This window comes from Mirounga angustirostris, unplaced genomic scaffold (genome assembly GCF_029215605.1).
Source record: "Mirounga angustirostris isolate CCGP_5_RB_7025 unplaced genomic scaffold, mMirAng1.0.hap1 SCAF_14, whole genome shotgun sequence".
Classification (NCBI taxonomy): Eukaryota; Metazoa; Chordata; class Mammalia; order Carnivora; family Phocidae; genus Mirounga; species Mirounga angustirostris.
In genome coordinates this window covers 79,317,595-79,334,200 of record NW_026991722.1, presented here as the reverse complement: position 1 = coordinate 79,334,200, position 16,606 = coordinate 79,317,595, and the positions used below count along the sequence as shown (strand labels likewise).

The following is a 16,606-nucleotide window of genomic DNA, read 5'->3' as shown; positions in this document are numbered from 1 at the left end:
TAAGAGTGGGCAGGATCGATGTGGCCCCTCTCCTCACCCTGAGTACTTGGTGGGACTCATCTAGTACTGAAGGAGAGAGAGGAGGAAGAGCTCAAAGGAGAGGCATTGGCTCTTAGGGCAGCTTCCTCCCGTAGAAGGCTCACTTGTTCTCTTGTGTGTGTAAGCAGCCTTCCTTGTCCTGTCTTTGCCAAAGCAGGCCTCTGGTTGACATAGTGAGTATGAATGAGGCTCTGGGAACACCCTTCTCAGTCTAAGATTTAATAACTCAACTGTTGCAGAGCCTCTTGCCTCCCGAGCATACTTTCTTCCCCAGCCAGTTGTACTCCAGACATCTGGGGCACCAGATTCCAAAGTTTTTAAGAACAGAGAAGTTTCCAGTTAACTTCTCTCCATAGGAAGTAAGTACTCACCACTGTTTATATTGTTGTTAGTAATACCGTAGCAGTACCACAGGTAATGGCACCAAGTGTGTGTGTGTGTAGCGTAATTGTAAAGCTGTATATTAAAAAATTTTTTTTTCATGGTGGTAGTTGAAAAAGGCGTTTGCCTGATTAGTCTTAGGCTCTGCTAATGTTAATTTATCGAGGTCAGTGAGAGTCTGTTGTAGAGGTAAATGAAAATGGATTGATTATACTGTTTGAAGGAAGCAGTGGCTTAGATAATCCAAAACAATGCTTAATTACAATGACTGTTTTTTGCTCCGTCATGTTACACGCAATGCCTACTGCTAATACAAAAAGTCGTTTGCTGGGTCCTCTTCAAGGCTGCCCAGGGGCTGACACATTCCTTGCTTTCATGGGTGGGGCTAGGTGTGGACAGAAGACAGAAATGCCTGAGTTGAATACTATCAGAGACAAGATGCTGTCCTGAGGGTCTAGGTGAGTGAATAGAGAAAGAATGCTCCACACCAGAGAAGGGTCTTCTGGACTGTATCCTGTGGAGCCTCCAGCGGGTAATCTTGAACTTACATTGCTTTTCTTTCCTGCTTCCACCTGTGAGGTGTGTACTATATATAACTCCAGCCTTTGAAGGTTTTTTTTTTTTTCCCCTTCCCCCTGCAGTTTAAGAAAAGACAAAGACTTTGTCCAGGTATTTTTATATAAGGTGATAATGTTTGGTATTATGACAGTGATTTATATTTGTTACTTCTGTATCTTAATTTTTAAAATGTTAAATGTAAGAATATATAAATCAGATTTGAAGTGTAACTTCAAGCCTTTTATTTGGTGCCTCATTTTTTTTTTGGTTTTCTTTTTTTGGTCCTCAATATTTTTTCTTCTGTTCCCTTATTCTAATACCTTCCCCCAATATCAGTCGGTTACATTTAATATATTTTGTAGTATAAAAACACTTTTATGGTTTAAAAATTATTCTGCAGAGTATAATTTTGGGGGGCCTTGCCTGTGAAATCAAGCTTGTTTAAGCAGACTTGACATACAAATTGTAAGCTTTTATTCTATCACATCTCTTTAATATAAACCTATAAATGGAAATTGTTTCATGTATCTTTCATACACATAACGTCTTATTACTTCATTAGTAACATTTGCGTATACTTGTACCATATTATGGTTTTTAATTAATATATTTTCTTATATTTGTAGTCATGAGTCAGTCTAATATATTAGAAGGCATGAAAAATTACTTATTTCTAGAATGTTAGTGAGGGGGTGAAGGAATATTTGAGGATACATAAATAGTAAATATGGAAGTCTGCATACTGTTGTGTACTCTATTTTGCTGTCGTTGCTTTACAGTTGGCTAGAGTGTAATAAGGGAAGGCTAATTCACCTTTCCTTGTTGGGTGGTATTACCCTTCCAGCAGCGTTGAATTAAGAACAGTTATTAGCAAGTTATCTCTGAAAGAAAGGTTTCCCATTTCATCTTCTGATGACCTTCAAATAAATATTTGGAAGTTAAAAATGGCTGTATAAATGTTTAACAAGATAGTAGATCAGTCTATGGTCTGATTCTTTTCCATAATAGGTAGAGATTACAAAGTGAAAGGTTTTATTGCCAGCTTATACTATAGTGGTAACTTTGTGTTTACATTTGTGTATTTGTTTACTTATTTATTTATCAAAGAGAGAGAGAGAGCACACACACAAGCAGGGGGAGTGGCAGGCAGAGGGAGAAGTAGGCTCCCCACTGAGCAAAGAGCCTGATGTGGGACTTGATCCCAGGACCTTGGGATCATGACCTGAGTGGAAGGCAGACGTTTAACCAACTGAGCCACCCAGGCATCCGTGTTTTTACTTTTAATAATCTTACTATTTGTTTCAGTTTTACTACATATACAGACTTCATGAGTATAATAGTTATACAGAGTTATCTCCAGAACATGTATGAGGGAAATAGTATTTTTGGTTTTTAGAAGTTTAACATTGCTTAGGTTAAAAATAAACAACTGAAGGTATATTTTCTTTGTGTCCTTGCTCACCTCTTAAAGTGAGATAGCAGATCAGCTGATAAGGATGTGTGTCTCAAATGATACGGTGGACCTTCACATCCTAACTTCCAGTCTGATGCATTGCATTTAGAATTTGTTAAATAAGGAAGTAATTGGCACTTTTCAGTTTAAGTGTGTTAGCTGTTTCCTTTTCTTGGTCAGGAAGAAAATATATTTCATGTTTTTTTGATTAGCTATAGTTGAATCCTTTTAGTATTTTAAGGAGTTTAAAACTTTTTCTGTTTTCTGTTTTGCCAGAAATAAGTAAGAAAAATAAATGAATTCTTGGTTGTTTGAGTCCTGGACTGAATGATAAAACTATTTCAGAGTGCACGAGATCCAAAAACATATGAAATAATACATTTTAATGAACTGGATCCTATTTATAAATGTACTAGATATAGATAGCTCAGTGATTTAAAAAGAGGCTGTAAAAAGTTCCTTTTTGTAACCATCAGAGCTTTTTTTTTTTTTTAAACCAAGTCTCTTTCTTAAATTTAGATATTTTGAATACCAAATATTTGAAAATCAGGGCATATTTTTGACCTCTGAAAGTCAACTTTAATCATTGAAGGAAATGATCATATTTTGCCACATGGACGTAAAGGTGTTGAAATTGATGTTCAGACCTTCTATCTCCATGTGTAAACTGTTGCAGAGACTATAATAAAGACCTTTAGTTGGAGTCTGGGGTAGACTGGGCTTATCCAGCAGGAGAAGAGTAGTTACCAGTATCTCATAAACAGAATGCTACATCCTCATTTATTACATCATTGCCTGTAAAGCTCTTCCTGGAATTTAAGTGCTGATGACAAGGCACTCTGGCATCAGTCAGTCAGATGGTATGCAACTCTGGATGGCATGTGGATATTGAACCACTTGTAATGCAACTAATTAGCTCTACCCCTGAACAAAATAAGTGATGTATTAGAGCTTTGGTGTTTGGATGCTGGAGATTTGGCATCTCTTCTCAGCTTTACTGCTCCTGTGTTGTCATTTGTTAAGAGTATATCGTACCCTTCATGTAGAATGTGCCTCTGCCATTTCAGGAGGATTATTAAATGTAATCTCTTTGGGACTCTTGTCTGCCTCATAGGGCTTTATTTTATAGGCTGTATGTTTGAGCAACTTGGAATAATTCCTTCAGGTGTTAGCCAACTTCATTTTCTGTTAAATGACTCCACTAGTTCTCTCCAGGGATTCTGCTGCTGATCACTTGTGTTTCTAGGTTAACTTTGTTCCACATAGTTATGTATTTAATTCTGGGGAGGGAAAAAAGACAATTTTTATTCCTTCACCAGAATTGTTTGCCTCTTTTGCCATTTATGTCAGTTGTGGAGGAAATATGATAACCAAATACATATAAGTAACTGCAATATATTCCAGATTTTGGTAAATCTGCCAAGTTAGAAAGACAAATTAAAGAGGTCTGTTAAGTTTTAGGGAAAGAAATAAAGATCAGAAACCAAAGCAGAATTGATCTCATCTCCAGTAATTCATTTCTCTAGGATCATTAAGTGCAATTTGAATTAGTACCAAAGATATTAATTTTATCCTATAATTATGCAATCATTTAAGATTAGATAAAAAGTAATTTCTTAAAGAATGTTAGGGAGTCTTATCTGATGATGATGCTCATATTCATTTCATTGCTACTTGGAGAATTCAAAGAAAACAAATGTGAGTTTATCATCACCAGCAATAGTTGGAACTAAATCTTACACTTAACAGTATCTTAAACTGAGGGTAAGGTACTGCATATATATTATAGGCATTATGAATAAATACACTTTCCTTTAAATAAAGTACATGCACTTGTGGTTAAAAATTATCTAGGCCACTATGGTGTTCTACAGCCAGATTATAGTTCTCTCCTTATGAGAGTCCTCAGAGCTATTCTAGTTTCATGTCCTCTGTGACCCTAGAAAACCACTCCAAAAATTAGGTACTTCTCCCCCAGGTCCAGTTCTTTTGGACTTGTATCTTATGTTGAGAACACTACTACCACTGAGTTACTATGATTATCATCGTCATTCTGCCATCATAGCCACTCTGTGTTCTGTGTGTACGTATACAAATATGTTCTCTCCTTTAAACCTAACAGTAATCCTTGGTTATAATATAGTAGGTCTCATTGTACTGATTGTACAAATGAGGATAAAAATCAAGTAACTTATGCAAGATTGTACATTTAGTTAGTGATATAGCCAGATTTCAAATTTGGTTCTGATTCTAACACTCTTGCTTGTAATTCCTGTACTTTACCACTCTTCTGTATTCCTCAGAGTGTTGCGGTCAGGGTCTTATCCTAACAAACGTAACTTCTGGTTGCCAACAGCCCTAAATTGCCCATCAGACCTTGGTTGTAATCCTTTGCTGTGGTTCTCTAGCTAATGGAGCTCATGATTACATCCTAAGTATTTGGTGAAACTTATTAAAGTTGGCAAATTAGGTTTTTTTGGGGTGGTCATGGCATTTTTTAAGGCCTGTTCCAGCTCTAAAATCCATTCGTTCTGTGACTCTAACATTGGAAAGCCAAATGGAAACATTGCTAAAGTATAGGTTTTCACCCCAATGCGGGGCTTTATCCCAGGACCCTGAGATCATGACCTGAGCTGAAATCAAGAGTTGTATGCCCATCCAGCTGAGCCACCCAGGTGCCTCAGGAGGGAATTGTTTTTTTAAAGAACTAACTTCTTATGTGAATATGTTTTGCTTCCTTACTTAGTCTCACTGATAGTAGGGATCATAAATTTATGTTAATATATTCTGAGTAGCACATATTTTAGTTATCCTATTTATAGTGGGCCTTCTATAAATAGTCATATTCCTATTGGAATTTTTTGAACTCTTTATTGAAATATACATATGTTTGCCCATCAAAACTGTTTAGTGCCATCCACTTTTATAAAGTGAGTACACCCTATGTCTAACATTCAGATCAAGAAATGAAACGTTACTACATTCCTAGAAGCCCCCTTTGTTTCTCCTCTTAGTCACTGCCTCCTGTTAAAGTAACTAATATCCCAATAACATTACATGTAAACTGGATTAGGTTTTACATGTTTTTGAATTTTATTTAGATGGAACAGTTTATGTTGTTTTGTGTCTGGCTTCTTTCTCCCAGTGTTGTATTGAGATTCATCTATGTTATAGTCAGTTGCAGTTTGTTCATTCTTATTGCTGTGTAATCTGTAGTATGAACATACCACAATTAATTGATTGACATTTGTTTGTTTACAGTTTGGGGCTACTGTGAATAATCCTGCTAAGAACGTTCTTGTCCTTATTTTCTATTAGGTATATACCAAAGAGTAGAATTATCGAGTCTTAAGAGTAGTAGATGCATGTTCAGCTCTAATAGGTCTTGTCCATCAGTTTTCCAAAGTGGTGATTTTAGACTCCCACCAGCGGTGTATGAAGTGTTTCTGTTGTTCTGCATCCTTGTCAGCATTGGGAATTGCCTATTTTAGTTGTTTTAACCATTTTGGTGCTCATGAACTTTTTACTAATGATTGTGTTACTTGAAAAGAGTTTCAAGTTGACAGAATCATGGATTTATGTGTCTAGTTATTAATGGTAGTGTGAAAGCTATTCTTTCTAATTACTTTTAAAAGGTAAGCTTAAAAAAAAAGCTATATACAAATGAAAAGTACTCAACATGCCTAGAAGCATCACAGTCTTAGAGGTCTGAATAACATATATTTAGAGGGTATGCAGGTAGAGTGGTGGGTGATACTGGGGAGTTTTCACTGTTATTTGGTTGTTGTCTTAGATTGTATCTTATTATGAATATAGGTTGGTTTTTATTGAGGGTTTTGCACACATTAAACAAGGGAAAGACTGTTGAGATGACGAAGGAGATTTGATAATGTCTGGAGTAGAATTTGGATACTACAGTTGAGAGCACCAGAAAAAAATAACAGGAAATGAGGATAGGGTAACTAGACCCAAGACCTTTTTTGGTTTGTGTGTGAAATGGTTATTAAATTTCTTTTAGGGGTGCCTGGGTGGCTCAGTCGGTTAAGGGCTGCCTTTGGCTCAGACCATGATCCCAGGGTCCTGGGATCAAGCCCCGCATCGGGCTCCCTGCACAGTGGGAAGCCTGCTTCTCCCTCTCCCTCTGCCTTCTGCTCTGCCTATCTGTGCTCTCTCTCTCTCTCACTGTCAAATAAAAAAAAAAAAATTCTTTTAGTCAGGGGCGCCTGGGTGGCTCAGTTGGTTAAGCATCTACCTTTGGCTAGGGTCGTGATCCCGGGGTCCTGGGATCGAGCCCCGCATCAGGCTTCCTGCTCAGCGGGAAGCCTGCTTCTCCCTCTCCCACTCTCCCTGCTTGTGTTCCCTCTCTTGCTATGTCTCTCTCTGTCAAATAAATAAATAAAAATCTTTTATTTTTTAAAAAATTTTTATTTATTTATTTGACAGAGAGAGAGCGAGCACAAGTAGGCAGAGTGGCAGGCAGAGGGAGAGGGAGAAGCAGGCTCTCCGCTGAGCAGGGAGCCGGACGTGGGGCTCGATCCCAGGACCCCAGGATCATGACCTGAGCCAAAGGCAGCTGCTTAACTGACTGAGCCACCCAGGCGCCCCTAAATAAAATCTTTTTAAAAAAATTAATAAAGTTAAAAAAAATTCTTTTAGTCATAGAACACTTTTTTTAAATGAAATGTGTGGCTGATTGCCATTTGCGTTGACATGTGGTGGATGGAGGGTGAGGATGGAAAACCTTTCTCTGGTACACAGTGGGGCTGGGGACATCTCAGAGAAACCCTTGGTCTTCATGGAACACAATTGGTAAACATCCATTCTAATTTAAAAGAAGAGGTGGGTGTGACAAAGCACTGGACTTGCGGGCCACAGATGGGGTTTGCTTCTCTGCTCTATCTTTGTCTCTGTGACCCTCCTTGAGTTTGTGTTATCATCAAAATCAAGGTACTAACACAGCTGTAATGAACATTATAAAGGAAAAAGAGCTTAAAGTGCTTCAGTGAGCTAGTGAAAGCCTTTTGCCAACAGTTATCAAAATACATGTATCTTTTTCATGTCAGTTCAGTTAAGGTTATAAAGTTCAGTACTTTGAGAGTGATCTTTCCTCAGCCTGATCTGAATTTGGAACGTGGTTCTACCCTTGACAAACTGTGTGACCATGGGCAAGTTACTTCAACTCTCTGTACCTTTGTTTTCTTATCACTTCAAAGTAGAGATAATAATATAATGCCTACTTCAGAGTTATTGTGAGAATTTAAGGAATTAGTATATATAAAGCACTCAGTGCCCAGCAAAGAAAGCACTCAGTAAATGTTAGTTAGCTGCTAATTGGTATTTTCTTTCCTGCACTGTTTTCCTTCCTAACCTTTTATTCCCCTAAAAATCCTTCAAGGCTCACCTTTAGTCCTATGTCCTCCACAAAGCCTCTTGATTCTCACAGCAAGAATCATCTCTTCTGGGGCGCCTGGGTGGCTCAGTTGGTTAAGCGACTGCCTTCGGCTCAGGTCATGATCCCGGAGTCCTGGGATCGAGTCCCACATCGGGCTCCCAGCTCGGCGGAGAGCCTGCTTCTCCCTCCGACCCTCTCCCCTCTCATGCTGTTTCTCTCTCTCTCTCTCTCTCTCTCTCTCTCAAGTAAATAAATAAATAAAATCTTTCTAAAAAAAAAAAAAGAATCATCTCTTCTGAAATTTTATAGGAACTTATGCTTTCTCTCTGATACTTCTTTACACCCTCTATTATACTTACCTATAGCCATATTTTATATTTTTCTCCTAGAATATAAGCTCCTTAAGGATAGAGATTATGTTTTATTCATGTTGGTAACTCCCTAGTTATGTGACATCTTTCCAAGAATTTAGAAGTTACTCAATAAAAGAGAATTTTTATTCTTTAATAAGAAACTCTCAAATTAGTACTGTGGATTTCTTGATTTCTTACATAGTGCCTGACACATGGAGAAAATGTTTTCTGTAAATCTTTCAGAAAGATAGATATTTGCATAATAAATGGAAAAATGGATTATATAGTTTATTCTCTAGAAAACGTCTCAGGCTTCTTCAGCGGTTTTGCAAGATAGTAATGCTGAGGCTTACCTTCTACCTATTACATTGACCATTGTTTTATTGAAATGTATTTGACATCCCCAATTAATCAAAATATCTTAAATCTCAAATTTTCACTTATAAATTATTCTTGTAAATTCTTCCTTACTAATTTTCATAGCTGGTTAACTTCTGTGTACTCCATACCCTGTTTAACCCCTCCCTTGTCCAAGTTTATAAGTGTGTCTAGGAGACTTGAGTTGTAATAGTAGTGTAAGCAAAACAAGATTAGAATGGTTAACTTGTCAAAACCGTGTAATGCAAATCAGAGTCCAACACATGATAAGTGATTTTTGTTCTTAACTGGCTGACATTTAAGAGTGAATGATGCTTTCCAGCTTTTTTCCCACAAAGATCACAATTGATTTAACACCCTTTTAGAATGACACCAAGACATTTTTCTCAGTGGGTGATGCAGAATTAATTTCTACAGCATAGCTTAGTAAAATCTTGGAGCAGTTTTCCCATTAATTAATGCCTTTAGGTTCTGTCTACTGCAGAACCAAGCAGATGCCTCTAGGTATCCAAAATTGAGTTTTTGACCCAGTAAGACCCACTTGCTAAGACCTAACACTCCCTCTCACCCTTTGTATTTCCTAATGACTTTTATCATCCTTATAGTCTGACCTTTCTGTCTCTCTGTCCTGTGTATCAGGCCATCTCTTTGAGGTAACAAAAGCTTTGAATTCTAATCATTGCCTCCGAATGACTTCTTGGTATCCTGCAAGACGTTTACCCCAAGAAGCTGTCTCTCTGCTTCTTAGCTTTATGAAGTATATTTTTGGTAGCTAAGCACATAATATATTTTGGACTTTAAAAACTGAAAACTGGTTGGTTGGCTATAACTGCTGTTAAATTGAGGGTCAGGCTGGAATTTGATTCAAGTTTTTGGCATGTGCTAAAAGTGTGGTTATGGTTCACCTTATTCCTTGTCCTCATGTCATTTGGTGTGGCTTCTCAGTAGCTATCTCGTTTAAAATAATTGGTTGCCATTTATCATTACTCTTTGCAGATGACCCTATAGTCAGCTTTTTCTTCTCACTGACAGAGTTAATATCTAGGCTAATTAGAAATAATTTTTCATGTATGATTTTAAAGGAGTCTGTGCAGACTATTGAATTATGGGGAGAGTAAAAATGTGTTTCTAGTTTTAAAAATTACTTAAATGAAATACTAATTAATTGCATTCTATTATTTTATCTTAGCAAAATATATCTTTTAATTGAGGTAAAATTGGTATATAGCATTATATGTTTCAGGTGTACAACATTATAATTCAGTATTTCTATACACTACGAAGTGATCACCATCATGTCTGGTTACGCATCCATCACCATACAATTGAGCCTCTTCATCTCCTTCCCTTCTAGTAACCACCAGTCTGTTCTTTGAGGTTTTATTTTGCTTTTGTTTTGTTTTTTTGGATTCCCCATATAAGTGAAATCATATAGTGTTTATCTTTTTCCATCTGATTTATTTTATTTAGCATAAATAAAGGTCCAACCATGTTGCCACAAATGGCAAGATTTTCTTCCTTTTTATGACTTACTACATTGTGTGTGTGTGTGTATCTGTATATACATCTTCTTTATCCATTCATCCAGGGATGGATACTTAAGTTGTTCCCTTATCTGGGCTATTGTAAATAATGTTGTAATGAACTTAGGGGTGCATATATCTTTTTGAATTAGCATTTTCATGTTCTTTGGATAAATTCCCTGAAGTAGAATAGCTGGATCATATGGTAGTTCTATTTTTAATTTTTTAAGGGATGTGTCTTCTGTTTCTTGATGTTAAAATGTTATGTAATAGTCTTTTATATTTTAATTCTGTCAGAATTGCTTGTGATGTAGAAGAATTTACAAACAACCCATTTCCTTAGGGTTTGACTTTATAAAACATTGGCTTCCTAATTTAGATATTGTTATGTGTGATTTATGCATACAGTTTTGTACAATGTACATTTTAAAAGTATATTGTTAAATTTTTGAAAAATGAACATTTTTATTAAGTTTGAAGAATGTGTATTTCTTGAACTATAAACTTAAGTGAATCTGGATTATCTATAAATAGAACTTGCATAACTATTTAATAAAAAAAAAAGAATTGCTATCTTCTTCTAAGTAGGATGTGCTTTTAATTCATAGGGAGAAGTCTTTAGTTAATTTTACTGCTTTTGTATTAGCCAGGCTTGGCTTCCTGCCACTGGTTATTAGAATGTCTCAGTAGTATTCATTCTTAATTTCCCATTCAGTAGCTACATTTAGTTTATAAAGAGCTTTAGTATTGATGGTGTCTGTTCTGTATGTACACAGAGAAATTTTATAGCATGCAGACTTGTCTAATAAAGTTTTGGCAAAAGTGTCATTTCAGTTTTCATATTCTGTGTCTATTCTCAATTCTTTTTTTTTTTTTTTTTAAGATTTTATTTATTTATTTGACAGAGACACAGCAAGAGAGGGAACACAATCAGGGGAGTGGGAGTGGGAGAAGCAGGCTTCCCGCAGAGCAGGGATCCCGATGCTGGGCTTGATCCCAGGACCCTGGGATCATGACCTGAGCCGAAGGCAGACGCTTAACGACTGAGCCACCCAGGTGCCCCATATTCTCAATTATTTTCTAAATGTGTATACTGTCCTGGCCTGCTAAGGTACTGATATGAGGGAAGCTGTACCAAATCTTGTGTCATGTAGGAGTCAAAATTTTAACTTCCATGAAGTTATACCTGGAAGAATCTAGTTGTAAATTATGGTTTGGGGCTTTAACAGAGCATTTTAAAAGGCCTATATAATAAAAAATCTTCATGTTATCAGGATATTAAATTGAGGTTTGCTACAATACTTGATCTTTCAAGGAACTTGCAGTTTTTTCCTGACTGCATTCAAAGAAATGGATCTTACATTGCAACCCACTATACATGTGTTCATGTCTCCTCTTTCTTAAAACAAGTCTAAAAATCTGTCTCCTATTTTATACATTTCTTTTTTTTTTTAAAGATTTTATTTATTTGAGAGAATGAGAGAGAGAGAGCACATGAGAGGGGGTAGGGTCAGAGGGAGAAGCAGACCCCCTGCTGAGCAAGGAGCCCGATATGGGACTCGATCCTGGGACTCCAGGATCATGACCTGAGCCGAAGGCAGTCGCTTAACCAACTGAGCTACCCAGGCGCCCTATACATTTCTATTTAATTAAAAAATATTGATTGAAATTCACTAAACTGATTTTATGACCCTTACCATTTGAAAAACCCTGCTCTCAAATCTTACTCTCCAGGAATTTTCGTAATCAGTGTTTATTTTAGTTTATAAAATACAGTGGTAAATGAGGCTAAGTTTTCAGTTGGCCACCCTTCTTTGATCGTTTGAATATTTGGGGCAAAATAAAATGTCCATGCATGTTATATTTCTAGATCCAGTACTTTACATGTATAGTTGAAACTGCCTGCTTTGAATATTTGTAAATCTTTAACAGGAAGCATTTATTTAGAAGTGTAAATTAGAGGTTTTGACAGTGATTATGGAAAAGAGCTCTCCATATTTCATTTACTTTTTCCTAACTCTGCAAATGATTCATGTATCACTGTTTCTTTTGCTATGCCAATACTTTAAGTGCTTTCTCTAGAAAAAAGACTCATTTTAAAAAGTTAGGAGAGGGGCGCGTGGGTGTCTCAGTCGGTTGAGCGTCTGCCTTTGGCTCAGGTCTCGATCCCGGGATCCTGGGATGGAGTCCCATGTGGGACTGCTGCTCAGCAGCGAGTCTGCTTCTCCCTCTGCCTCTGCCTCTCCTCCTGCTTGTGCTCTCTCTCTGTCTCTCTCTCAAATAAGTAAATAAAATCTTAAAAATAAATAAACAAGTAAATAAAAGGTAGGAGATTTGTCATTAATATAGGTATTATGTAGTATATTCAAGAAGATTTGTGCTTTTTTGGTTAATATACAATGTAAATTTAAAAATTTAATTCATTTTAATTTTAGGCTTTTTGGTCATGAGAAATATGTTCATCCATGGTGGTGTATGAGCAATTATCTTCTTATGCTTTAACAGGAATGACTTCAAAGCTGAGACTCTTCCAAAAGAGGCAGTCGCTGAGTGCCTAAAAATAAAGGTGGTTTTAGTTGTGTCTTTGTTTTAATCTAGAATAGAATGCCACTGAAAATAGTAACCTTTTCCAGGCAAAAACATGTTAAGTAATGTAACCTGTTTTTGTTAGTATATATCTAGTAGAAAGTGCTGGTCTCTATATGAAAATCAGAGACTTTGTTTGATATTAAGGCAAAAAACAAGTGGGTCATTTTCATTTTGCTGAAGACCAAATGTCTCATTGTAGTATACTTCCTTTGTAGTCAATAATTATGCAGGGTCTGATACTGAGTCGTTAGCTGTTTCCTTGGGAACAAGGTTTAAGTAGAGACAATGCAAGAATACTAGAATATCATTGTGTCTCCTCAGTTTTAAAAAAACTATTAAAAGACATAATGATTTAAAAAATAGAAATCAGTAATAGTAACGACTGTCTAACTTGATGCACTGCCCTACCTCGTTAAAAGGCATAAGAAATGACTGCAAGATATGGATAACTTAGCTCACTTTTCTGTGCTTTTTCAGATGGAAAAATAAGTTTTTCTGGATATTTAAAAAGACAAAACTTTATTCTGATCCATAGATTAGTTTGTCTCTTCAACATTACTAATTGAAGAATGTTTCCAGATAGTATTACCAGTTATACTTCTTGGTTTGTTTACCTGTAAAATGGATATCCTTTCCATTTTCACTGTCATGTTTTAAATTTTTATCACTAAACTCTGAAATATTGCACCAAACCTTTTAATATTTTGACTGCTCTTATCCCTATACCTCATTACACACCCTCGCTTGCCTCGTGCCCACCTCCCCCCCCAGGTTCCTGACAAGATCAGATGCAAATCTCAGGGTTACAGGTTCTAATAGATAAGGTCTCTGGAGAGATTAGAACTCACTCTTTATATCCAGGTTCAAATGCTACGAAAAGAATTCTGATTGGCAGAGTGGGTTAGGTTCCCACCCCTGGTTCAGCCCACTGTGATGTACAGATGCTTCTGACCAGCTGACACCATGACTGTTCCGGCTCTCAGTTCCCAGAGTGGGGACTAGTGCCTCTTTCATTCCCCTTTGTGACCAGTGATAGTCATGGATTTATTTGTTCTCTTCCAAATTTTTGTTCTCAGGTGGTTTAGACAATAGTAAATGGGTTTTTAAATGGAACAATTAAATGTAACATTTATCTTTAACCAGGTACAACTCTAACTGGAAGTTTTTCATAAGACCAAATAAAAACTAACCTGAATAAAAACACATACTCAGTAAATGCTGTAGGAAAGCTTCCCTTACCATTTTCTCATTGAAAGAGAAAGCAAGAGGGAATAAAATACTGGCCTCTAACTTAACCTTTTCGTGTTTCAAATAGAATGTCCAGGTTTACAGACAGAAGGGCAAGGACAAATGTTCTAGTAGTATTGAGGACTGGGCTTTAGTCAGGAGGACTTTGCTGGGGGAAGGGAGGAATGGACAAGGAGTGCTGGTAAGAGACCCTCCATCTATCTAGGAGGCCTTGGAGAATATCTTTGGGAACATCCTCCAGATAGTGTTTATCAACAGTCCCTATTTCTTTATTATCTTAACCTATTTTCTATGATTTTGTGTTTTTAATCACTAACATTATTTTACCTTAAATTATATTTACTATTAAGAACACGTCACTTGTACCATATAGCTAACCTATGCAGATTTGTTCATAAGGAAAACAAATGAAATGAAAACTTATAAAAACAAAACGAAAGCAATAGTATTTTCTTGTTATCAGTAACATTCTCATATAAATCTATAAAACAGCTAACTTGATATTTTTGTCCTTAATTTTTTATGTCCTTGTCAGGTACTTAATTTGGATAGATGTCCTACTTGGGTATTGAGTAAAGAAAGGCCTTATCTTTTTTCTCTTTTTAAAAAGTAATTGTACACAGGTAGAAATGAAAAACACTGTATTGATTTCTGCTATTAAAATTTTCCTTATGAATTGATGTTCATTTATATTTCCATGTTTTACTACATATATATTAATTGCTAAAAGGTTCTAATATATATAAAGTACTATTAGAGTTGTGATTCGTTCCATTTAACAAAATAACAGTGTAAGATAAAGACATTAAATATCCAGTTTCTTTTTAAATGGCCATTCCAGCTATTATTTTGGGAGGTAACATTATTATATCCAGTCGGCTTTGGATTTTGCATCACATCATTAACTATTTTTTGTGTGTGTGATTTTTATTTTTTAATTGGTCAGTATAGGGGCATCCCAGTACCTTTCATGTTGATACTCAGCATATTTGTGTTTACTTTTATTTTTTCACAATGATTATTTAAAATTAACAGATTCAACTTTTGAAAATAAGAGGATGATCAAGAATTCTTTCCTTTGTGTGAGTGACTATAAGCCAGCCTGTCATATTTTGATTTGGACATAGTATGTTAAAGAATACATAGAGAATAAAAAACCCTGAATTTTAATATTGGCTTTACAAGTAAGATGCTGTATAAACCTGTTTTTCCTTTTTTAAGCAATAGTCTTTTTTCCAGAATAGATTTTATATATTGTTAGAAATGTCACCATTTATTTACCTAATTTTTATTAATTACCTAGTACGTACCTAAAATATGTCTTGTTATTGGTGATTTGAAAAGCTAGTTTAAAACTTTTTTTTTTTTGTACTTTTTGTTGCATTCACATTCTTCATTTCTCTTTTTACTTGTAACTTGTCTAACTAAAAATGGCTGCTGATATAATAGCAACTCTAAATTGGATTCTCTTTGGTAATCACAATGCTAACTGGGTTATTTATTTGAAAATCTGGTGCCTTAATGTTTGTTTGTTTTTTTTTTTAAAGATTTTATTTATTTAACAGAGAGAGACACAGTGAGAGAGGGAACACAAGCAGGGGGAGTGGGAAAGGGAGAAGCAGGCTTCCCGCCAAGCAGGGAGCCCGATGCGGGCCTCGATCCCGGGACCCTGGGATCATGACCTGAGCCGAAGGCAGACGCTTAACGACTGAGCCACCCAGGCGCCCTGGTGCCTTAATGTTGATCAAATTATGCTAAATGTGAGATTTATAGAAGACCATTTCTCTTTTATGTGAACCTTTTCAAATAAGCTGTGATGCATGTTGTGTCACCCCTTAGTTTTCAGTACTGACTGTCCATAGATACAAGAGTAATTACACAAACTCACACAACCTAGTGTGGGAAGACAGAACCTATCAGCTCAGGAGTGCTTAAGAATTAGAACCTGAGATCCTCGTCCAGAAGCTATACAGTGTCTGCTGCAGGATGGTGGGAGGGAATTGTCCAGAGGAGCTCAAATGAGCACTGGGCCTGAGAGTGGAGCCCTTCAGGGATTTGGTAAGGCTTTCATTTGTTGTCTCAGCCAGGGGGAATCAGTGCTACCTGAGCCCAGAACTGGGACAGTTTTGCTGGGATTTATTTGTGTGTATTGTAGTTTTGTAGTGATCTCTAGGGTCTCTTACCAACTCTTTGTCTCTGTGTTGACACTTTCAGTTCTTGTTTAGCAAAGGGAAATGAGATAGGGGAGAGTGAATGAATCCACACAAACTTTTCTTACCTGCCATGAAATCAACACAAGGCAAACATACCCTGCTGATGGTAGCTTGTTAGCTGGCGTGACTTCTTATTCTATGGACAAGATTTTTGATGATGAGCTTGATTTACTTGTTTAATCTTCATGAGTGGTGTTCTATTCTGAGATAAAAAACAGACAAAAGACTTCTATTCTTTCCAAATGTTTCTCTGATATGACTATTCTGGGTATCAGAGGAATAACTCAATATTTTCCCACCTAATTATTATTTGTAGGTCATAGTTGTCAACCAGATTCTCAAAGGTTGTTATAGTTCACACACCCAGAGAAATATTCCTTCAGTTTGACAGTGAATGTAGTCAACCTTTTCAATTTCTGTCTTTAGATGCTGTACACGCTTGAGTTTGGATTACTGCCTATATGCATGGCCTCTTTTTT

The 16,606-nt window shown here is 36.4% G+C and overlaps 1 protein-coding gene across 3 annotated transcripts in view; it reads left to right on the top strand.

Annotated features, from left to right (window-relative positions):
- Positions 1-16,606, top strand: part of MED13L (mediator complex subunit 13L) — a 308,077-nt gene that overhangs the window by 203,342 nt on the left and 88,129 nt on the right. The window lies entirely within an intron of this gene.